Source organism: Cebus imitator, unplaced genomic scaffold, assembly GCF_001604975.1.
Source record: "Cebus imitator isolate Cc_AM_T3 unplaced genomic scaffold, Cebus_imitator-1.0 Scaffold209, whole genome shotgun sequence".
NCBI classification, from domain to species: Eukaryota; Metazoa; Chordata; class Mammalia; order Primates; family Cebidae; genus Cebus; species Cebus imitator.
The window spans coordinates 2,680,931-2,705,046 of record NW_016107524.1 but is presented as its reverse complement, the minus strand read 5'-3'; the positions used below and the strand labels follow the sequence as shown (position 1 = coordinate 2,705,046).

At 42.4% G+C, this 24,116-nt stretch overlaps 1 long non-coding RNA gene across 1 annotated transcript in view; it reads right to left on the bottom strand.

The window, feature by feature from the left end:
* LOC119474089 overlaps positions 1-10,412 on the bottom strand; it is an 18,504-nt gene extending 8,092 nt beyond the window's left edge. Inside the window, exon 1 of the long non-coding RNA XR_005203387.1 lies at positions 10,267-10,412. This is a non-coding gene — a long non-coding RNA (uncharacterized LOC119474089). The remainder of the gene's footprint in view (positions 1-10,266) is intronic.
* Positions 10,413-24,116: the final 13,704 nt, after the last annotated feature.

Sequence of the window (24,116 nt, the reverse complement as noted above, 5' to 3'; positions counted from 1 at the left end):
AAAAAAAAAAAAAAAAAGAAAAAAAAAGAAAATGGGTAAATCTTTAGCTACCCTGATTAATGACTAAGAGAGAGAGAGAGAGAAAAGATACAAATCACTGAAATCATGAATGAAAGTGGAGACATCACTCCCAACTTACAGAAATTAAAAGAATTCTAGAGGAATACTGTGAACAAGAGTGTGCCAATAAACTAGTTAACATAGGGAAACACTCCTAGAAAGACATGAATTACTGAAACTGACTCAGGAAGAATTTTTTTTTTAAATGTGTGTGCATAAACATTTTTTCTTGAAGAGTATTTACCCTTTGACGATTATTTTTCTTCTAACATTAAAGGAATGAAGTACAGATAAACAAAAAAGAGGAAATAACTTCATGACCAAAGGTAAGCACACTGATAACATTTTTTTAAGACACAGGCTGAAGTGCAATGGCACAATCAGAGCTCTCTGAAGCCTTGAACTCCTGGGCTCAAGCAATCTTCTTGCCCCTACCTCCTGAATAGTTGGAACTACAGGTTTGCAGCACCACGCCCAGCTAATCTTTTAATTTTTGGTAGAGATGGAGTCTCACTATATTGCTTAGATTGGTCTGAAATTCCTGGCCTCAAGTGATCCTCTTGCCTTGGCCTCCCAAAACACTTGGATTACAGGTGCAAGCACCCAGCCTACCAACAACATTTTGAAGTGAAACCTGCAAATATGTGAACATGTAGATATATAACAGGGCATTAAAATTGGACTCTTCTCGCTTACTTTTGGTGGAAGCCCCAATTCCCACATCCTAAGTATCCAAATTGGGTGCCTATTCCTCCTATGTAACCTATGCAGAGCCAGCTTGAGAGATTATGAAACTGGTTCTGCAGGAAATGAGCGGTCAATGAAAAGTGAGAGCTGAAGCATTAATGAGTGCGGATTTCATGGACAGCCTGTGAGTGGGCTGGGTCCCACCTTCCTCCCAGGGAGAGGGTGCATGCCCTCATCCCAAGCCAGTGAGAGGGCCTTCCAGAGACCCCTTTAGAGAGTTTCCCATGGGCTCCCTGAAGTCTGGGGACTGGTGTGTCTGCCTTTTGCCAAGAGAAGCCTACAGGTCAGACTGTGGCTAAAACTAAATGCGGGTGGCAACAAAGTGATAGAAGTGACTGACAAAGATGCCTGAGTTTTACCGGGAAGCCATGTGGACCTGGGAGAGAGCTGGCCTGGATTCTTTTAAAGGAGACCTGCACAAGAGGACTCCTGAGGAGCGGGTAAAAGGCCAAAAAGAGAAGGTTAAAGTAAGGGAGGCTGCTGGAGACTCTGGGCTGAGGGGAGAAGTGGACGCTTCCAGCCAGAGGAGAGACAGCGTCCTCCACAAAGGATTTTGGGGGCAACTTGCAAAAACACCTGCCAGAAAAAGAGCCTGCAAAGGTGCCTCTGTCACACCCTCAGGAACCAATGATGGCTCAGGACAGTGCTTGCCAGGAAAGATGGTGTCCTTCCCCCATCCCTGTCCTCAGGGACTACCTTCAGGAGCCAGACACCGAAGGGAAGAGGACGAGCTGGGAGAGGGAGGATGGCGACCACTAACCCTAACTCCCCACTTCTTCAGCTCGCAAGCTTGAAGTAGGCTGGCCTGGAGAAGGAGAGTCCCTTTCATTTGACAGCAGTTCACATTGGGCTGGACATTTTAATTATTGAACACAGTCCAGTCACTGAAAGGGAACAGAAGAGTTTGAGATCTGCCTGAGATTTTATCCAGGAGCAGGAAAAGGGCAAATCCCGAGAGTGAATTTAAAATAAATGTAGGAGAAAGAAAATTGCTGCTTTATTATTGCGTTTGTGCTTGTCTTGTTTAACAAAGTAATAAGAAATATAAAAAAAGTGGGTATTTTTTTTTGTTTTTTGAGACAGGGTCATTCTGTCACCCAGGCTAGAGTATAGTGGTGCAATCTGAGCTCACTGCAGCTTCAACCTCCCAGGCTCACCTTAGGCTCACAAGCAGCTGGACTACAGGCGCATACCACCAGGCCCGGCTAGTTTTTATATTTTTAGTAGAGTTAGGTCTCACTATGTTGCCCAGGCTGGTCTCAAACTTCTGGGCTCAAAGTGATCTGCCTACTTTGGCCTTTTAAAGTGCTGGGATTACAGGCATGAGCCACGATGCCCAGCCTAAAAATTATTTTTAAATAAGTTTTGAATCATACTGGGTTCTTCTGTATAAATAAAATGACTTAGCATATGTAGAGCTCCTGGTATGATGTTTGGCACAAAATAAATGCTCCGTAGGTGGTAGCACTATTGTTATTACTACTGTTTTGTAATCTGCCTTTTTTTTCACTTAATATATCCTAAATATATTTTTATGTCAATAAATACACTTATGGCAGATAACTAGAACATTAGTTCCACACTATTCTATTTACTAATGTATCCTTCTATTTACAGCAGTGCTTGGCACAAAGCAGATAATCAATGAACAGTTGTTAAATGAATCATTTCAAGTGGATGCAATGCAGTGCTATATGGAATGTACAATATTTATTCATCAATCTGTTATGATTGGCTAGAATTGCTGGAAACAACTACATTGAGGTGGATTCTAATGTTTCATTATTAGAAACCAGACTCTAAAAACATCTTTATTTTTGCATCTTTGTGTATATCCCTAATTGTTTTCTTGGTATAAATTCTTAGAAGAGGAACTGTTAGGTCAAAGGGTATGAACATTTTATTCAACCTTTGAAAACTGTCATCAAATTGTCCTCCAGAGGGATTTTGAGGTTAAGGAAGAAATAGAAATTTCCAAGTATAGAGATTATTTTTATTATCTTTGCATATCTCTGAATATTTCCTAGTTCCAAGAGTTTGGCATGGCTTTAGCCCAAAAAGGATTTCTGTAAGAAAGGCCTTGCAGAAATAAAATAAAAACATATTTCAGGAACTTTTTCTAGGGCATAGTTGATGGAATAAAATGGAAGGGAAAACACAGCATTCAGCAATAGAAGCAACTGTAAGTAAATCCTCAGCCCAAGAAACCTCAGCTCTGAAAAGAATAGAGTTCTCTCCTGGCATCACAGAGATGAATTACAAGTCAAAATACAACTATTTTTCGAGCATACTGGGTATGGCACTGTGTGGTTGTCATGGACAGACTGTGCTCGGCACATTCCTCCCTCTGCACTGACCCGCTCTATCCCCTTGTCGCATGCCTGGACTGTAAGCTCTCCAGAAAAGGGAACTTGTTGGTTTCATCTTGCATCCTTGGCACGCAGGATTATATGTTTGCCAAACTGAACAGCGCTACCCTAGGACCACTCCAGAAGGATTGGTGCAAACTCTGGAAAACACACAAATTTATATGCATTTGAATGACTAAAGTCAAAAGTGTGAGAGGCTAAAACACCATCATCTTGATTCCTCACATTAGAGACTCAAGCCATTTGGAGGGTTTTGAGCTCCTTAACCTCAGATGGGTCTGCTGTCCCCAGATTTAGTTTAGTACCAGCATCTGGTTACAATGGATCATGGTGATACAGCTTCCCTCTACTCCCTTGCACAAAATAGCAGCCTAAGATTGAAGCTCAAATGATCTTCAGCCCATAAACTACACAACCCAAAAGATTCCCTACGTCTCTTAGAACCTGCGAGTTGAATCTGTATTTTGGGGCTGCAGGAGGTTCCCCAGACATTGTCAGTAGGTAAAACAATGTGGTAGAGATGGCTAGCTGCCTACCCAATATCCCTTCACTGTGGCTTTCTCACTATAGAGCCCAATATTACTAGAGACAGCAAAGCACCTAACTAAAAAGTTCTATTTCCAGGCCTGCTTTGAGGACAGGGGTGGCCAATGACATTTAAAAAGAGTTGCTGGGTGAGACTCCCAGGGATACTCCTAAAGGAGGTTTATTCATCTACTAGGTGGCTTTGCTTAGCCTGCCTTCCTCCTTTTTTACTTTTTCGTACCTAGATCACATACACAATGGTTGGAGCTTCAGCAACCATTCTGTTACCGTGGATTTGAAGATAGAAATCAATGCTAAATAGGGGTGTTAAAGCAGAAAAGATAGGAGGGTTGGACAAACCAACCTAAGACTGCCAACCGCCAAGTTTATCTTATTTGAGAGAAAAACAAACCCCTATCTCATTTAAGCTATTGTCAGTTGAGGACTCTGTAGTAGTGACAAAGGTAATTCCTAATGAATGGCTTTCTGTGGGTTGAAGGGCACTGTACTAAGGGCACTTGGGAACTTTTGTTTTTAAGAGAGATTGCATTTTTGGTTGTCACAATGGATGGGAAAACTACTTGGATTTAATAGATGAGAGCCTAGGAGGTTCCATCCCAGATGTTCATGTGGATTTAAAACAACAACAACAAAATATTTATAATCAATTACCTGTACCCTGAACCTAACTATAACTTACATGTAAAAACAACATTTTTTTGCATGGATTCAGACATACCTAATATTCTGTGAATTTAACTGTCACATAAAACAAATAAATCTTGAACTTTGCTTTTTGGACCTTTACTAGGATTTGTTCACCATTTGCAGAGTTATATCACCATTGGCAACACTAGCTGTATTCAGTATAACACACTTGTATTAATCTGTGTTTATACTTGTCCCGTTTATGGTGGATGTATGAATAAGTATAGAATTTGACCCCTTCATCCTATCTTCTGGGGTAGCTGGTTCTAAGCATTTTCATATTGAAATGCATATTACTTTATTATAAGTGACTTTCCTTTTATTTCTCCTTTGCATCTTTCCAGGGATGGCATTATGCTGATTTTGTTTTTGAGAAGGTATGTGTAGGTAGATTACATTATCTATAAATTTAATTTCAGGATCATAATAATTGCTCTACAAATTTAGGGAGGAGAGAACTTTGATTTTGACCATGACTGTTATCCTAACTGATACCAGTGAATACACACTCAGCCCTTTGTCTGCCTTCTTTGCTTTAGTGCTAAGAGGCAGAAAAGACTGACAATATCAAGCTGAGTGTTTGGGGTCCATATTTCAAGCAAAACAGGAGTGATTTTTCATTCATCTGTGGCAAGCCTGGGTTTGGACAGAAATGCAGAAGACGCCTCCTATGCAAGGTCACTTGAGAGCTAATTCTCTCTGAGGGTTAAGTATTAATCCAAGATCTTCCATGAACTATTCTGTACACATTCGTTTATCAGAGGACACAGATTGGGATAGGACTCTCTGTCGATATGGGGGAGGCAGGGACGAGACACAGCTCTGGAACTCCAGGGGCTCAGAAAGGAAAGGAGGGGGAGGTGAAGAAACCGCACTGGCCATCTGGGGGTAGGAAGGAGTGCCAGGCCAAGCAGCATGAACAGGACCACTGAGAGGACCTGTGGCCAGCAATGCCAACCTCACCGTTCGCCTTGGTCAGCTTGCTGGGGTGACTGAATTAACCACATCTCTCTCTCCTTAATTGGAGCAGATAATTGGCAAGCTGGCTTTGTGCACAGGAAATGTGTTCAGATAGATTTGGCGGAGTGTGACAGGAAGAATGGGGACCACCTGATTTCATCTTGTGCCAAGGAGGGTGACACAAAGCAGCAGTGTCTCCTATGGAGCCTGGCCCAGGCAGAGCAGGGGGACAGAGAGCTCTTGCAAACTCACAGGCCAGTGCTCCCTTCAGGAACCTCAGCTGGCTGGGCTGAACCAGGAGGATGCTGGAGCAGCTGACAGCCGGCCAGGAGCCCTGGGGTGGGATCTGTTGTTAGGCTGCTTTGTGACTTTGGCCACGTAATTTAACCTCTCTATTTCCTTGTCTGCAAAACAATTAGAAAAGAAATGTTACAACGCCTTTAAGATTGTGTCACTCCATCCCATGCAACCGACATTTATTGCTTGAACGCCTACTCTGTGGGTAGAGCTGCTCTGGGAGCTCTGCCTACTTCCTGTTGACCCCTTGTAGGAGTAAGAGGAGGTTAAAACACAAATATAAACAATAAACAAATCACTGCAGGGCCATTTAAATCTTCACCCTCTCCCTAGAAAAGTCTTCAGCACTTTCGCTTCATTTTGGGAAATATGGCCAGACCATTTCCCCCAGCCCTTTGCGCAGCTCCTTTCAGAGGTGCCCCCAGGAGAAGGATCGTTTAGAGATAGTTGTTGCCAGGACGACAGAAACCAAACACCAACAGAAGTGTCACTATTTCTAAGGATGTGGTGAGTGAAGTGCTTGCCTGATGACCGACCCCATGACTACCAGAGGCTCTTTTCTAGCTACTTTTTGGAATCTTTATCTTAGAAAACGCTTTGTTGTTGTGAAATGCTCTCAGGTCCAGAAAGGATATGAGGGTCAGTCAGCAACGCATTCGCAACCCCCCAGCACACACAAGCCCATACTCGCACACACAGCACTGGGGAATAGCAACTGTTTTTGAAGGACTCATCCTCATTTGCCCCTGGCTTAGAGTTGGTCTATAAGGGCTATTTCCTGGGGATTTCCACTTGAACTGCAAAAAGCCCAGCCCCAGCTCATGCCACATGGAGGACAGAGACAGCTGTATTTCTTGCATGACTTTCTCTGTGGCAAGAAATAGATGAAGGGAGTCAAGGAGAGAGTTTGTGTGACCCTCAGGATAGTCTACAATCCTGAGCATCAACATAGCAACAGAAGCATTTTGTAACTTGTGTTCCTAAGGGTAAGTTTAGGACAAATTACCAAAGCGCACAGAATACACATTTGTAACTGACATTATTATCATTATTTTGCTTTTAGCTCAAGATTTATTCTTCATGATCTAGCAGTTATTCAAATGAGCATTTTATTTTAGTAAAATCATTTGGCTTAGAGCTATCCATCTATTAGTATTACCATTCATTACAAACATTGAATGCAGACACGCATTTGTATTTTTTAAATTAATCTTAGTTATCATGCATAGTTGGGTTTGAATTACAGACACTTGCAAGCTCATAAAAACTGTAAGGGGGATAAATTCATAAAATTTATTTTGCAAATAAATAAGCTGTAAGAATCATCAAATATCTCCAAAGATAAAATGAATCAGGGAGTCACATGTCATTCTCATGACTGGCTTGTTAATCAGAGATTCCATAATTATATTCCTCACTGAGCTGAGTCGTGAGGCTTCAATAGGAATATCAAGTTCTTGGTGCCCAGTAGGCATCTAATACAGGATAGTTGTTATTAATATGTTTAATACTCAAAAACAGACATACCACATACCTACAAAGACACACACACACACACACACACACACACACACACTTCTGGTCCTTTTACAGGGATTCCATCTTTGGTGGAGACAGATGAATACCCCCTTCAGACTCTGAGCATGAACTCTATCTATCTATTCTTTGCTTTTTTGGAGCCTGGGTCATCTGAATACAGTAAATATCCCTGAGAGACTCTGTGAGTTCAGCCCTGGCTAGGTCAGCCCCTGAACACACACTACCAGGCTAACTGGGAAAACAAAACATCTAAGTATGGAAACCAGCCCAAAACTGCCTCTGAATAAGTAATAACTATTCTGTGGCATAGGTGGGGTTTGAACTTCAAGATCCATCTGGAATAGAATTGCAAGTGCTGTGCAGAAAGACTTTGTGGGGCCAGGTATGGTGGCTCATGCCTGTAATCCAGCACTTTGGGAGGCTGAGGCAGGCAGATCATTTGAGCTCAGGAGTTCAAGACCAGCCTGGGAAATATGGCGAAATCCCATCTCCACAAAAATAAATTAAAAAGTAGCCAGATGTGGTGGTGCATGCCTGTCATCCCAGCTACTTAGAAGGCTGAGGTAAGAGGATCACTTGAGCCTAGGAGGTGGAGGCTTCAGTGAGCCATGATCCACTGCATTTAGTCTGGGTGACAGAGTGAGACACTATCATCTCAAAAAAAAAAAAAAAAAAAAAAAAAAAAGACTTTTGTGGAAGAGATATTCTTCCTGCTGGCCCTGGAGGAGGAATATCTTCAAAAGTGCCTGGAAGTTCTGGCTCCTGTCTGGGGTGTACCTGAACAGGACCCTCTTTTCAAGCTTTGTCTGTTGCCTCTGCCCACATAACTGGTTCCACAGCCACACTCCTCATTTCTTTTCCCAAATAGAATATGTGCTTATGTACATGGCTTTTCACATGCTGTACCCTGTGCCTAGAATGCCTTTCCTCCCATTCCCCCTAAAACTTCTACTGAAGCTTAGGGCCACCATGAATTGCTTTCCTTCGCTCAAACCCTACATCTGTCTGGCAAGACATTCAGGTGGGCTTCTACATGCTGCCTTCAGAAGACACCTAGAATCTGCCTTTCAGTCACCATATTGGTAGTGAATACCTAATCTCTGAGTATGTCCTCTCTTATCCAAATCACTATAAGAGCTTCCTAAATGTTCCCTGCTTCTGCCCTTGCTCCCCTAGCCCCCTCCGTCTGCTCACAGCAGCCAGAGTGACCTCCTTTCAACACAGTCAGATCACGTTGTATCTCTGCTCAAAGCTCTCCAAAGCAGGGGTGGGCTGGAGTGGCAAGCATTGGTTAGTGAGGGCCAATTCTGCACATCTCTTCCCTGCTCTGTGGTCAGGGATGCCAACTGATGGCCTGAAATAGGCCAAGGTGGGAGATTTACACCACAGAAATTGGCAAATGCTACAAATCAGGCCTTTTTTTTTTTGAGACCTGGTTTGCCTGCATACCACTGCTCCTATGATGGTGCATTTCTCTTAGAGTCAAAGTCCAAGTCTTTAAAACTACCCACAAGGCCTTCCGCAATCTGACCTTATCTCCTCCTTCCCTGCCCTCTGCTCCAGCCACACTGACCTTCTTGCTGTTATTCAAACATGCCAGCAAATTCTGGCCTCAGGGATTTTTGTCCTGGCTGCTTCCTGTGTCTGGATCACTTCCCCTCGATAACCATACCTGGGCTTTGCTTTTTTCTTCTCTTCTGGAAAGTTCTTGCTCAAATGTCACCTTCTCCATGAGGCTTACCTGACCACCTCCCCCAAAATGCGAACTCCCTCTCCAACTCCCCTGACCTTCCTACGCCATTCTATTTTCCCTACAGCATTATAACCCGCTATAAGATGCACTTACTTATTCTATTTTTTATTAATATTTATGCCCTGTGGCACCCCTCACCCCCACCCCACTAGAATGCCAGCTCCGTGAGGGCAGCACCTGTAACAGTGCCTGGCACACAGAAGTCACTCGGTAAGCATTTACTGGCTGACTGGCTAATCTGACCTTCAAATCCCCACCTCCTCTGTAAACCTTCCCTAAACTTAGCATCTTCCTCCTCTCCATCCCCACAAGGTCCAGCAGACTCTTGCCCCTCTACGTTAGCAGAGTTTTGTGCCTGAAGCTGCAAAAGTGCTTCTGTTACACCATACTGATTTTCTTTTCTTTTCTCTTTTTTTTTTTTTTTTTTTTTTTTGAGACTTTGAGACAGTGTGTCTCTTTTTTGCCCAGGCTGGAGTGCAATGGCACGAGCTTGGCTAACTTCAACCTCCACCTCCCCGGTTCAAGAGATTCTCCTGCCTCGGTCTCCCGAGTAGTTGGCACTACAGGCACACACCACTACCCCGGCTAATTTTTGTATTTTTAGTAGAGACAAGGTTTCACTGTATTAGCCAGGATGGTCTCCATCTCCTGACCTCATGATCCGGCCGCCTTGGCCTTCCAAAGTGCTGGGATTACAGGCGTGAGCCACCACACCTGCCAAGGGCTTCTGCTTTTAATTGGGGGCCACAGGGAGCCATCCGAAGCTGCCGCCTCTAAAGGATTTTCCTGAGCGGGAAGTAGCAGGATCAGATCTGCAATTGAAAGACACCCTCCCTCTCTCATGCTCCCCCTCAAGCCCTGTGTCCTCTGAAGGCGTGGCTCACGGAGCAGGAAGGTGGCCTGGAGCCCAGCAGGCACTCAGTGCGTGGCCGGAGGGGACGGGAAGCCCAGGGGTGTGCAGGAGAGTGGGCGCCCGGGCCTGCAGAGCACATGGCGGTTTAGAGCGGTCCCCCCATCTTCGGGGTGTTCCCCGCCACCGAGGTTTCTGAAGGTCGAGGCCCCTCGTCTGTCCCTAGTGACGCCCCTGTCCACACGGGCCAGCTCACTCCTGCTCTGCCAGCCAGACCTACCCAGGACAAAGAAGGGGCTGTGCCCTTGCAAAGAAGGGTGACTCGACTCCTTTCCCAGCCACCAAGTGAGGACGAAGGGTCCACACCCAAAGCTAAGCCCCAGGGGGAGTCAGGATGTCCCAACACAGGATGTCCTTTAGAAGCCGCGTAGTCATCTTCCAGTTACGAATTGCCTTACCTGTTCTGCTCAAACAGGAATTGTTTCCCCAAAAAGACTGTGGAATGAGGTCACCAGAGACGTGCCTAAACGATGACCGGTCCTGGGCGCGCCGAAACCCTGGTAACCAGTTACTCAGACTGCGGGGCTGATTTTATCTTTCCTGAAGCAGCCGCGGACCAAATTCAGTGAGGGCGCGCCCCCTGGTGGGGATATGAGGTTCTACCAGGCAGAAACGACCGTTCTGGCGAGCGACTCCTGCGGGTCGGGCAGAGAACGGAAGGAGGAGGAGGTTTCCGGATGTTCTCAGTGGCACAGTCGTGGTCAATACTCAATAAATATTGATTTGTTGATTGAGATATGAAATAAGAGTGATTAATATAACCATTAGTAATCAAGGTCTTGGGATGTGAGAATTTTAATAAAAGGTAAACCATCAGCCAAGGCAGGAAGAAAGCAGGGAGAGTTGATCTCTGGTCTATTAAGAGAGGTAACTTTGAGAGCACTCATATACTTTCTACTTTGACATTGTGGGTATTACAGCCCCTCTTTGTTTACCGAAGGCAGCCAATCTTTTTATTTTGAACATTTTCACGTACATACAAAACAGAGGAAAGAACTATAAATCCCCATATACCTACCACCTAAGTTCTGGAATCAAGTTTTTGTCACTCTTGCTTTATGTATCCGTTTTTATTTTTTTATTGCTATTTGTCCCCTTTAAGTATTGTAACCTAGGCATCACGTCACTTTACTCAAAATGCTGCAGTATGCATTGCTGAAAACTGTGGGCATTTTCTTTTTTTCTTTTCTTTCCTTCTTTCTTTCTTTCCTTTTTTTTTCTTTTGAGACGGAGTTTCGTTCTTGTTGCCTGGGCTGGAGTGCAATGGCGAAATCTCGGCTCACAGCAAACTCTGCCTCCCAGGTTCAAGCAATTCTCCTGCCTCAGACTCCCAAGTAATTGGGATTACTTGGGAGGTATACGCCACCACACCCAGCTAGTTTTGTATTTTTAGTAGAGACAGTGTTTCTCCATGTTGGTCAGGCTGGTTTTGAACTCCTGACCTCAGGTCATCGCCTGCCTTGGCCTCCCAAAGTGTTGGGATTACAAGCGTGAGCCACCACGCCCAGCTTCTTTTTTATTTTTTTGAGACAGAGTCTCACTATGTCACCCAGGCTGGAATTTAAGCTCACTGCAGCCTCCACCTCCTGGGTTCAAGTGATTCTCCCGCCTCAGTCTCCCAAGTAGCTGGGACTACAGGTGCACAACAACATGCCTGGCTAATTTTTGTATTTTAGTAGAGATGGAGTTTCTTCATGTTGGTCAGGCTGGTCTGGAACTCCTGATCTCAAGTGATCTACTAACCTCTGCCTCCCAAAGTGCTAGGATTACAGGCGTGAACCACCGCATCTGGCCAGCATTTTCTTACACAGCCACATGCCATTATTTCATTAAAAAAATTTATAATTCCTTGGAGTCATCTAAACCAAGCTTGTCCAACCCGTGGCCCACGAGTCACATGTAGCTCAGGACAGCATTGAATGCAACCCAACACAAATTCATAAACTTTTTAAAAACATCTTGATTTTTTTTTGGTGTGATTTTTCTTTTTCAGCTTATCAGCTATCGCTAGTATTAGTGTATTTTATTTGTGGTAAAAGACAATTCTTCTTCCAGTGTGGTCCAGGGAAGCCAAAAGATTGGACACCCCTGATCTAAATGACCATACAAGGAGTCTACATGTAGATGCTCTTGAAAACTTACTGCTGTTGTCTGGTTGTTAGGTCCAAGTTTCTCTTTCTCTCTCTCTCTCTCCACCTCCCATTCCTTGTCCTTCCTCTCCATCCCTCTTAATTGACTTATCCTTACATATAGTGAAAGGCCCAGGCACTAAGCATACAATTCAATGAGTGCTGACAAATGCACACACTTGGAATCCCACGCCCTCATCAAGATGGAGAACATTCCCATCACCTCAGAAAGTTACCACCTGTGCATTGGCAGCCATCTCTGTCCTCACCCCCAACCACTTCTCTGATTTCTTTCACCATGGATAAGTTTTGTGTGTTCTAGAATGCTATATAAAGTGCATGCTTGCAGTATGTAGTCTTTTCGAGTATGGCTTTTTGTGCTCAGCATGATATTCTTGAGGTCCATCCGTGTTGTTGCTGAGTTGCATGCCACTGTGTGCATTCACTACAATTTGTTTATGCATATTCCTCTTACTGAACATCTGGATTGTTTCCAACTTGGGCTATTATGAATAAAGCTGCTATAAATATGTTTGCATAAATTTTGTATGGACATATGTTTTCAGCGTGTATACTTATGTTTAGCTTTGTGAGAAAGCCTTGTCTCTTCTCATCTAAAGCACCTCTTGGTCTCTCTTTTTGTTCAGATGTCCAATAGTTCAACATTCTGCACATGTCCATCAGCTCCCTTTTGGTATCCCTTACTTGGTCCCTCCTCTGATCCCTAGACTTTTTTTTGTTTTTTGAGACGTGATCTCACTCTGTCACCCATGCTGGAATGCGGTGGTACAATCATAGTTTGCTGCAGGTTTAAACTCCTAAGCTCAAGCCATCCTCCTACCATAGCCTACTGAGTAGTTAGAACTACAGGTGTCTGCCACCATGCCCGGCTAAGTTTTAGAAAAAGGTTATTTTTTTTTTTAGAGATGGGGTCTTGCTATGTTGTCCAGGCTAGTTCTGAACTCCTGGCCTCAAGCAATCCTCCTGCCTCAGCCTCTAGAAGTGCTGGATTGCAGGCATGAGCTACTGAGCCCAGTCAAAATTCTGAAAGAAAATGCTGGGAGTTTTTATAAACTGGAAGTTAGATCTAAAACCTGGAGGACAGAGGCAGAGGTTGTAGTGAGCTGAGATTGCACCAGCACATTCTAGCCTGGGTGACGGAAGGAGACTCTGTCTAAACAAAATAAATAAAATAAAATAAAACCTGTAGGAGAGGCGGGGCGCGGTGGCTCACGCCTATAATTCCAGCACTTTGGGAGGTCGAGGCGGGTGGATCACGAGGTCAAGAGATCGAGACCATCCTGGTCAACATGGTGAAACCCCGTCTCTACTAAAACTACAAAAAATTAGCTGGGCATGGTGGTGCGTGCCTGTAATCCCAGCTACTGAGGAGGCTGAGGCAGGAGAATTGCCTGAACCCAGGAGGCGGAGGGTGCTGTGAGCCGAGATTGCGCCATTGCACTCCAGCCTGGGTAACAAGAGCGAAACTCTGTCTCAAAAAAAAAAAAAAAAAAAAAAAAAACCTGTAGGAGATGCATGTTAGTCACTTTGGCAGGAATGACTCAGAAGCAATGCTATATAGTTTATCCTGCATCTCGTCAGAAAGCATGTAAATGGCATGCTTGCCCCACTTGCAGTTAATATGACTGATGAGTAGATATAAGGAGTGGAAGCCTGATTCCCCAGTGTATCCTCCATCAAACCCTCATCGATTGGATCAAGATGATCTTTGCTTTAAATCAATTTCTTTGTTAAAAATTACAAAATAGCAGTTTTTAAAATTCTGTCCTCCCTCCACATTTATTATCTGGAATTCTTCTGTAAAGAAGCTTCTTTATCAACTTTCCCTCATTGTCATTTGGCAAAGGCAGGAAAATGTGTAACTATTTGTCTTTAATTACTACAGGTGTGTACCACTAGCAGTTTTAGTTTACTAGCAATTTTATTTGTTAGTGAAAATTTCTAACCTGGCCTATTGATTGTTAGAAACTTTCTAAAAGCTAAGACAAGAAAAGCTCTCATAATGAAGTATTATTCAAAATATAAATATGAGCGCTCCCTCATTTTGCTTTAGAAAAAAGATACATATAGAAAAACACTGACGTATCAAGGGATTTGGATCCACTCTGGGCTAAACAGTTATAATTGTAATGATAATAACTCCTAACATTTAGGGAACATTTCTTATTGATTTCAATTAATTAACAATTAAATGGAGTTAATGTTTATGATAACAGTTATAGAGAAAAGAAAAGTGCTAGTCATTGTGCAATCTAGAAGGCTTTAGTCAAGTTAGATTTAACTTTTCCCCTTGAGGAAATCATGGATTCATTTTATTTAGTTGACATTTACTGAGCACTCACTGCATTGGGAAAACAAAGATGAATTAGACCCAGACATTGTGAGGCCTCAAGGGGCCTGGCAGATAAATTTTGTCTCACTGGTTCCTGGGACTTCCTTTGGCCAAATATTTATGGTCTTTGTTGTGATATGTACAAAGTACACCCTGAAGCTGTTGGCAACACAGCTGTTGGTCAGATATCACCTGCCCTATATGTAAGTGACAAATACATAACCAGCTCTGGGATGGGGGAAGGGAGAAGATTTGATTGGTAGCATTTGCCTCTTTCCAAGGTGCCAATACTCCCACCATGGCCCATTTCAAGCTGCCAAAATAATGTCACTGAATGCAGAGTTGCAAAGATATGCATGGCACACCATTATACAATATTTCCACTATACAGATGCAATAGAGGTGAATAACTTCGCAAGCATAGATAATGATTAAATAGAGTAAAATAAGGAAGGGATGAGCTTTGAGTATTTATTATCTTTGTAATATACCTTATTTAGATTGTAAGTTTATGTAATTTAATTTTTAATGATGGCTATGTTTAACAAGTGGCTGGTACAATTTCTGAAAATTTAACAATTAGGTCTTGAGAGCCAGTATAAGCCCTCTGCAGCACACCACTGCTTACACTCATGCAGTATTACCAGATAGCCACTGTAATATGCTCACGGAGCTGGGGACTTGGAACAGCGTGGCTAGGTTGACACACTGAGTGGGGATGGTCAGTGGCCTTAGGGCATGGTAGAAGAGAGAAGCTGGGTATAGTAATACGGGTTATTTCCTCCTCTCATCTGTTGGGGTTATTTAGTTTCCTTCTGTTACTATAACAAATTACCCCAAATTTAGTGTTTTAAAACAATACAAGTTTACTATCTCCCAGTTCTGGAGGTCAGAAGTCAGAAAGGTTCTCACTGGGCTAAAATTAATGTGTCTGCAGGGCTATGTTGAAGGCTCTGAGGAAGAATCCTTTTCCTCACCTTTATCAGCTTCTAGAAGCCACCCATATTCCTTGGCTTGTGTCCTCCTTACTCCTCCTTACTCCATCTTCAACGTTGGCACAAAAATTAGCAGCGTTGGTCAAGTCCTTTCCCGTTGCCGTCTCTTTGGTTTTCAATTGGGAGAGCTGATTAGCAACTTTAACTCCATGTACAAACTAAATTCCCTTTTGCTGTGTAACCTAAAGCATTTTTAGGTTCTAGGGACTAGAATGTGGCTATCTTTGGAAGGCCATTATTCTTCCTAACACAGCAGTGCTAACAGATACCTCCAGCTGGCTCTGCACACACTGTACTCTGGAAGGACCTTCTAGAGAAACCAAGAACCTTGGGAAGTGAAAGTCATGAAAGTATGGCGGGAGAGACCACAGAGGAAGGAGATGAAGGGAAGAGACATCAGAGGGAGAAGGTGAAACTGCAAACCTATCCAGAAGTGGGCAGGAACATAATGGGAAAAGTAGAAAACCACTGTTTGTGGGAGTGTCATGTGACTGCTTTCTTTCTGATGATGGACTGCCCTGCACTCTTCCAGATGCTGCAGGCACAATTGGGGGCTTACTCAGGCATCCCTGAATATACAGGGCTAACTAAGACGCAGTCCTAGATCAGCACTGTGGCTCACGCCTGTAATCCCACCTGGGAGGCCAAGGTGTGAGGATGGCTCGAGCCCAAGAGTTTGAGGGCAGCACAAGGCAACACAGTGAGACCTCAACTCTACAAAAAAAAAAAAAAAAATAGCCAGGCATGGTGACACATGCCTGTAGTCCCAGCTACACAGAAAGCTGAGGTGGAAGGATCGCTGGAGCTTGGGCCGTCAAGGCTGCAGTGAGTTGACATCACACCACTGCACTCAAGCCTAGGCAACACAGCAAGACTGTCTCAAAACAAACAAACAAAAAAACTCATGCTAAGGATCTTGAAGTTTAGTTGAGGGCACATGACTAAACCTGGTATAATAGGCACATGTCAATAATGGTCCAAATTTTAAAAGTGCTAAAGGACATCCAAAAAAGGGGAGGAGGTAATGTTTGAGAAGCAGTCACAGAGGTGATGGGAAACAGTGAAGAGGGTGTGTGTAAAGACACAGAGGGTGCTGGAGAAGCTGGTTGAAAATCAGAACTATTGAAGCTGAGTGCAGGACACAGTGTAGGGCCCAAAAATTCGGGTCTTTTCCCTGGGAATAGAAACTTGTTTTTAATCTATGAAGCTTCTACCTGTGGCAAGAAAGAGGATGGCCTGGAGTCAGGGAGAATGGTTAGAAGGCCATTTCTAAGTAGACCAGCAACCTCAGATGAGGCTCATGATTGCTACTATTTGTAGAGCTGTGGAGTAAGGCATACCACTCTGCACCCAAAGTGTTACTTATAGAGACCAAAAGACCTGTGCTCTCACTCTGCCTCTTTATGTGATACTGGCAAGGAATAAAACAGTGACATTTGTAGTAGAGTAAGAAAATAAACCATGGACAATTGTAAAGCATTTTTAAAAACTGAAGACACAAGTGGGTGGGTGATGAGAAGTTGCTTAGTGGGTACAAGGTATGTTATTCGGGTGACAGATACACTGAAAGCTCAGGCTTTGCCACCACACAATATATCCATCTAACAAAATTTCACTCATACCCCTTAAATTTATACACATTTTTAAAAATCAGAAAACAAACCTGAGGACATAAAAATGCACATGAAAGTATGTTCAATATATGCACTAATATGTTCATCACAGCATTGTTCACAATGGAAACGAAATGGAACCAACCCAGGTGCCCATCAGTGGTGCGCTGGATAAAGACAATGTGGTACATATACACCATGGAATATTACACAGCCATAAAAAGGAATAAAATCTTATCCTTTGCAGCAGCACGCATGCAGCTGGAGGCCATTGTCTTAAGCAAATTAAAGCAGAAATAGAAAACCATATAGTACACACTCTCATTTATAAGTGGGAGCTAAATATTGGGTACACATGGACATGAAGATGAGAATAGAGGCTTGGGACTATAACACTGGGGAGGAAAGAAGGGGGACAAGGGTTGAAAAACTACCTACTGGGTACTATGCTGGGTGACAGATTCAATCATACCTCAAACCTCAGCATCACACAATATACCCTTGTAACAAACCTGCACGTGTATGGCCTGAATACAAAATAAAAGTTGACATAAAGCACGTTCAATATTACTAATTTTCAGGGAAATGTAAATCAAAATCACAATGAGAAAGCACTTCTCACCCATTAGCTCAGCTATTATTAAAAAAATTAAAAAGCATGCGTTCAGTATCGCTAATCATTAAGGAAATGCACATCAAAACCATAGTGAGAAAGCACTTCTCATCCAATTGGTTGGCTATTATTTAAACAGTAACAACAAAAAAGATAATAAAAGAAAGTAACAAGTGTTAGTAAGGATGTGGAGAAATTGGAACTCTTGTAATTTCTGGTGGGAATGTAAAAGAATGCAGCCACTGTGGGAAATGGCATGATGGTTCCTCCAAAAAAAAAAAAAAATTAAACATAAAATTACTATATAATTCTGCAATTTCACTTCTGGATATATCCCTAAAACAATTGAACACAGGAACTTGAACAAATATTTGCGCACACATATTCATAAGAGCATTATTCCCAATATCCAAAAGTTGGAAAAAACCCAAATGTTCATCAACAGATGAATGGATAAACAAATATGGTATATACATACAATGGAATATTATTCATCTTTAAAAAGGAAAGATATTTTAGCCCATGCTACGACATGGCTGAACTTTAAAGACAATATACTCAGTGAAATAAGCCAGACACAAATGGACAAACATTATATGAGTTCACTTATATGAGGTCCTAGAATAGTGAAATTCATAGAGACAGAAAGTAGAAGAGTGGTTGCCAGGGGCAGGGGGCAGGAGGATGACAAGTTATCTTTTCAGGGATATGGAGTTTCAGTTTGGGAAGAAAAAAAAGATCTGGATGAGGCCAGGCATGGTGGCTCACACCTGTAATGCCAACACTTTGGGAGGCCAAGGCAGGCAGATCACAAGGTCAGGAGTTCGAGACCAACCTGACCAACATGGTGAAACCCCGTCTCAACTAAAAATACAAAAATCAGCCGGGCGTGTTGGTGGTCGCCTGTAATCTCAGCTATCTGGGAGGCTGAGGCAGGAGAATCACTTTAACCTGGGAAGCAGAGGTTGCAGTAAGCAGAGATCATGCCACTGCACTCCAGCCTGGGCTACAGAGCAAGACTCCGTCTCAAAAAAAAAAAGTTCTGAATGGATGGTGGTGATTGGACAATATAAATGTACTTAATGCTATGAAACCATCTACTTAAAAATTGTTAAAATGGGAAAATTTATATTACATATTTTAACATACACATATGAACCCCCTTCCACATACACATACAAACTGAGGACTAGTCCCCACCTCCCCACCCTCAAGGGCCAAATTTATTCTAATACATTCTGCCCCCTATATCTGATCTGGTCACTCATTGCTGCTCCACACACATATTTGTTTTACACCCAGTATATAGAAAAGACAAAATCAGAGTTTAAAGGCTGAACAATGGAAAAAGGGAAGGCCTCATTTTCTTAAGGCTTAAGAAAACAGAACTCTTTAAAATCCAATTTTAATAGGTTATCAAGTTTAATATCTGTTAGGTGTTGAACAAAATAACAGAGAGGCTCTCCAAAAGAAAACGCTATTAATTTGGGAATAGAACACTGCAGTGGGAATACATATGAATGCCATGGTTAACTATGTGTGTGTTCAGGGAGGTAAAGGAAGACAAAGGTTTTTAAAAGAAAAAAACGAGAAGGATTACACAGTTGTTTCAAAAAATTATCTTTGGCTACAAAGATCAATGACAAGGATAACGCCAGTCCAGGGTTGGGCAGGGAGTTGCTGGGTAGCTGTTCCCCTAGAAATATTTTTTGTTTAAGGTTGCAATGGCATTTGTGTAAGGCATGGTTTTTCCAGAGCCTTTTTTGTTACCAGGTATACAAGTGTGAGAACCCTCTTTTGAACGCCTCCCCGTCTCTTTTTGTTAGGGTTTTTCGTTTTTGCTTTTAAGCGCTAGCGACTCCATTTTGATTGTGACAACATTCACGTAGGTTATCAAGATTATCAAGATTAACACATTGCTAGTATGTGCACTTAATATGATATATTGAAAATGATACTTTATATCCTGAGAGTGACAGTAAAATAAAAAACAAACAAAAAAGAATATGACACTTTATCTGTTTTTCCTCCCAAATACTCAACTCTAATAATCATATGAAAACAGCCAGATCCCAATTGATGCATACTGTACAAAGTACCTGACCAGTATTCCTAAACACCATCCAGGTCAGCAAAAACAAGGAAAGTCTGAGAAACTGTCACGGCCAAGAAGAGAAAAAAAAAAGTCAGAAAAAAACAACAAAAACGCCTTAGGGAATATGAATAAAGCATGCACTTAAGTTAATAATTGTGTAAAAAAAGGGGGAGCTCAGACTTGGCGCGATGGCTCACGCCTGTAATCCCAACACTTTGGGAGGCTGAGGCGGGCTGATCACTTGAGATCAGGAGTTTGAGACCAACCTGACCAAAGTGGTGAACCCCTGTCTCTACTAAAAATACAAAACTTAGCAAGGCGTGGTGGCCGGCATCTGTAATCCCAGATACTCAGGAGGCAGAGGATGCGGTGAGCTGAGATTGTGCCACTGCACTCTAGCCTGGGCAAAAGAGGCAGGCTTCCGTCAAAAAAAAAAAGAGGCGGGGAACACTTTTCTCTTAGAGATATATACTAAAATATTTAAGCATAAAATAATATAATGTCTGAGATTTATTTCAGATTAATCAAGTGAAGTGAGAGAACACGAATGGAGTTATAGACCTGAAGTTGGGAACGGTTGAGACTGGTTAATGGGTACATGGAGTTCACTATACTCATTTTTATTTTTGCATGTCTTTTAAAACTGTCCATGATAAAAAGTTATAAATAAAAAAATCTAGTATGCCAATTTATATAAATCTGAGTGCTATATGTGGCTATTTCCTGCCATTAAATAGAGAGGCAGAAAAAAAAAAACAGTTTAGAGAGAAGGGAATAAACAAGAATGAAGCAAAGATAGAAAGGGAGAAATGGTAAGAGATGAGGTATGAGCCATAAAATGTTACTGTGTCTGCTTCCCACCCGCTCCCTGAGACTCTGCCCTTGGATTTTGCGAGCAAAAAAATTAACCCCTGGATACTTACATCAGCCCCCACCCTAGCCCCCTATTCCCCTTCAGACAACTCCAATACTACATTTTTGAGAAGGTACAAGTTCAAACTGCTGAGAAATATTGGGTTTGCTTTGGCACTTCACCCCTGGTCTAGAACTAATTCTTCTTCTTTCTAAGCTAAAGAGTAAAGAGTTTCCCACATGGACGTACTTAGCCGAACTTAGGGAAAGTACAATCTGCAGTAGAGATGGAGGACCTGGGTCCTGGTTTTGGTTCTGCTGTGCCGCCATGTGACTTAACACAAGGTACCTCAGGACTCTGTGCTTGTTCCATTGGTCTTCTGTGTTGCTGTAACTGAGATAGGAAATGCAATGAAAAAAAAAAAAAAAAAAAAAAAAAAAAAAAAAAAGGGAGTTGTAAAACTACAAAGTACAGAATTCCTATTTTTAGTGGGACTCCTCGAAGTTGCAAATCATCAAATTTTGTTCAGACTTTTGCCTCAGTGAACACTTACTTGGAGCTGGCTGCTCAAGAGAAAATCATGTAAAGGAAAGTTCTTTTCTTCCTTGCCCACCTTCTCCCCTTTTCTTTTCAATTTAAGGCAGAGTGCCATGCATTTTTGCACTGGATTAAAAAAAAAAAAATCAAGGACAGTATGTCATAATAAAAGGCCCACCTGGTGCCTTCCTTAAATCTTCCCCTACGTCCATCTATACATACATTCTTAGTCGTTCTTTAGCCCAGTAATCAAGTTTGGTAACCAGCCACAGGGACTGTAAAACCAGGCCAGAGAAAATCTTTGCTTGGTTATTTTAGTGACTGTTTGGGGAAGTGCTAGTGGGGCTAGCTGGTCTTCCAATATCACTGTAGATGCTGCCACATTCAGCAAGTTATCATGAAGTAGAATGCATAATTTAAAGGACGTGCAGAGAGCTCTGAAACTTGAAAGATCTCTTGATTTTCAAGTGTATGCAAATATGGAAAATGTATCTAATAGCCAAGATAGTAAACATGTAACTCTACTGATCATTGTTTCTATGACCAAGGGAAGTTCCAGACTGTTCTTGATCTATATACATTTAGTTCTCATTACTTATAGTAGTTGTGCTCTATAAATTGCAGCAAACACTGAATTAGCAAATCACATTACTCCTAAGGAAAATAGAGGATCAGGTAACTGTGAGCCTCTGGTCACAGCGTTTTCGTCAGCCAATCAATATGTAACTTTGTTTTATGTGTGTTTCTGTTTAAAGAGATCTTACTAATATATACTGTTAATTCATTAACATCAAACAGCACTATAACTTATGCCCAAATGAAACTTATCATACATCTGTATTTTCTCCATAAGGCACATCACAACCTTCTTGTGCTTAGGAATACTGGACGGCCCTTCAGCACTTTGTCTGCAGGCCATTTTAAACAGCAAAATCACCAACAGAAATGAAAAAAACAGATCAGCAGAAGGATCACACAGTTACAACATGAGAGCTGAAACAAGAAAATGAGCTTTGTCTTCTTTGACTGCAGCTGGAAATGTGGGCTTCCAGTGACTCAAATCTTTTCACTGCTCTGTGCATGTCTGCAAATGACCATGAAAGTGTTATAATTATTAATTTTTGGGTTACAAATAAATTTTAGATAGTAGGCAAATTTGCAGATACAGAGTCCATGAATAATGAGGATTGACTGTAAACACTACATACCAGAACCTGCTGTATAAGTCGGCAAAATCCCATTTTTTGCTCCCATTATGTGAAGTTTTAGGGGTGTGAGAGGTTAAATAAGCAATGTATTCAAATATGAGTCACTCACTGTTAGATTGGGTAGATTACATAGAAAACAACACTGTATTTAAAATAGTCCTCAATTAAGAGTTCAAGGCCAGCCTGGCCAGAGTGGAGAAACCCCATCTCTACTTAAAAAACAAAAGAAAAATACAACAAATTTGCTGGGCCTTGTGGCATGTGCCCATAATCCCAGTTACTAGGGAGGCTGAGGCATGAGAATCGCTTGAACCCAGGAGGTGGAGGTTATAGTGAATCAAGATTGTACCACTGCACTCCAGCCTGAGTGATGGAGTGAAACTGTGTCTAAATAAAATAATAAAATGGTCTTCACATCAGGAGTTATTCTTTAATCTTAAAGATTTGATATCCAATCCATCCTCCAAATCATAGGTTCCCAAGCTTCACTCAGTATCTCACTTTTCATCTTTGCATCAGCCATTCTCTAAAATAATAAAATAGATATGTACCCCTCCACTACTATGCAGTTTTCTGTCTACCCACCCAGCTGCCACATGGCTCAAAAGTATCCAATCTTTGTGGTATGGAACATCCTCCACATAAAAGTGAGGTAGCCTTTCAGACAGGACCTGATGGTTCCCATCTCAGTCTCCTTTTCTGCCCCAGGGCCCAGCTTAATCTTGTACAGTCTCCTATATGACAGCTGACAAGCTGTTCTCTATCACTATCCCTCCATGATGTATAAGGAAGCCACCAAGTCCGGTTTTATGCCAGATCGATTGATATATGAACAACACAAACAAAACTTTTTTGTTGCTCATGCTGTGTTACCACAATTGATTCATATTATTCTTAGGTATGTAAAGAAAATGGAGCCTCTCCTTTCTCTATGACAGATTTAGTCTTTCTCAAAAGTCTGTACTCCACTGGAAGTGCAACACCTAACTCAATTAATACTATCCTAGTCTCTTCAGTGGAAACGGTTTTCTTTTGGTTCACAACAGTCCCTCCTTTCAGAAATGCTCATTTGTTCTGGGTTGTCTTCTCCCTCTTGCCTCCCAAGATGGCTTCTAGGTAAGTGCCCTCAAGAGCAGGGCAGGGAACCTTGATCTGCATCATGTGAGTCCCGATGCTGCTTTCTGACCCTTGCTGGCCTGGTGGTGCGTTCTGGTGGCATCTGCCACAGAAATCTTTATTTGGGGGAAGAGTGATCTAGTCTCTCTTGGCTTGGTCAAGACCTAGGGGTCCTCCCAGCTAACCTGCCTGTTCTGTGTAACTAAAACCTCAAGCTAGATCTCACTGTCCCATGGATACACACCTGACTGGAGCAGGGCCAATCAGAGACTCTCCCTGACATTTTTCAAACTGGAGCTAAGCAATCTGGTTCCTCTCTGGAGGTAATGAAGGTAAAGCCTTGAGATGGAAGGCTCAGTGCCATGGGCAACTATGCTTGCTACCCTGTGGAAATTGATGTAGACCTGCAAGAAGAGATAGAGTGAGAGCTGAAGCAGCATTTAGATTTCTGGTATAGGTTGTGCCTGAAGTCCTGTATCTCTTAATTTCTTCCTGTTTTTCTGTGAGTTAGCCACACATTCTTCCAGTAAATTCCCTGAGTCCAAGCTAATTTAAGTTCAGCTGCTGACACTTGCAACTGAAATTTTAAAAACCCAAGCAAGGGCCGGGCGCGGTGGCTCAAGCCTGTCATCCCAGCACTTTGGGAGGCCGAGGCGGGTGGATCACGAGGTCAAGAGATCGAGACCATCCTGGTCAACATGGTGAAACCCCATCTCTACTAAAAATACAAAAAATG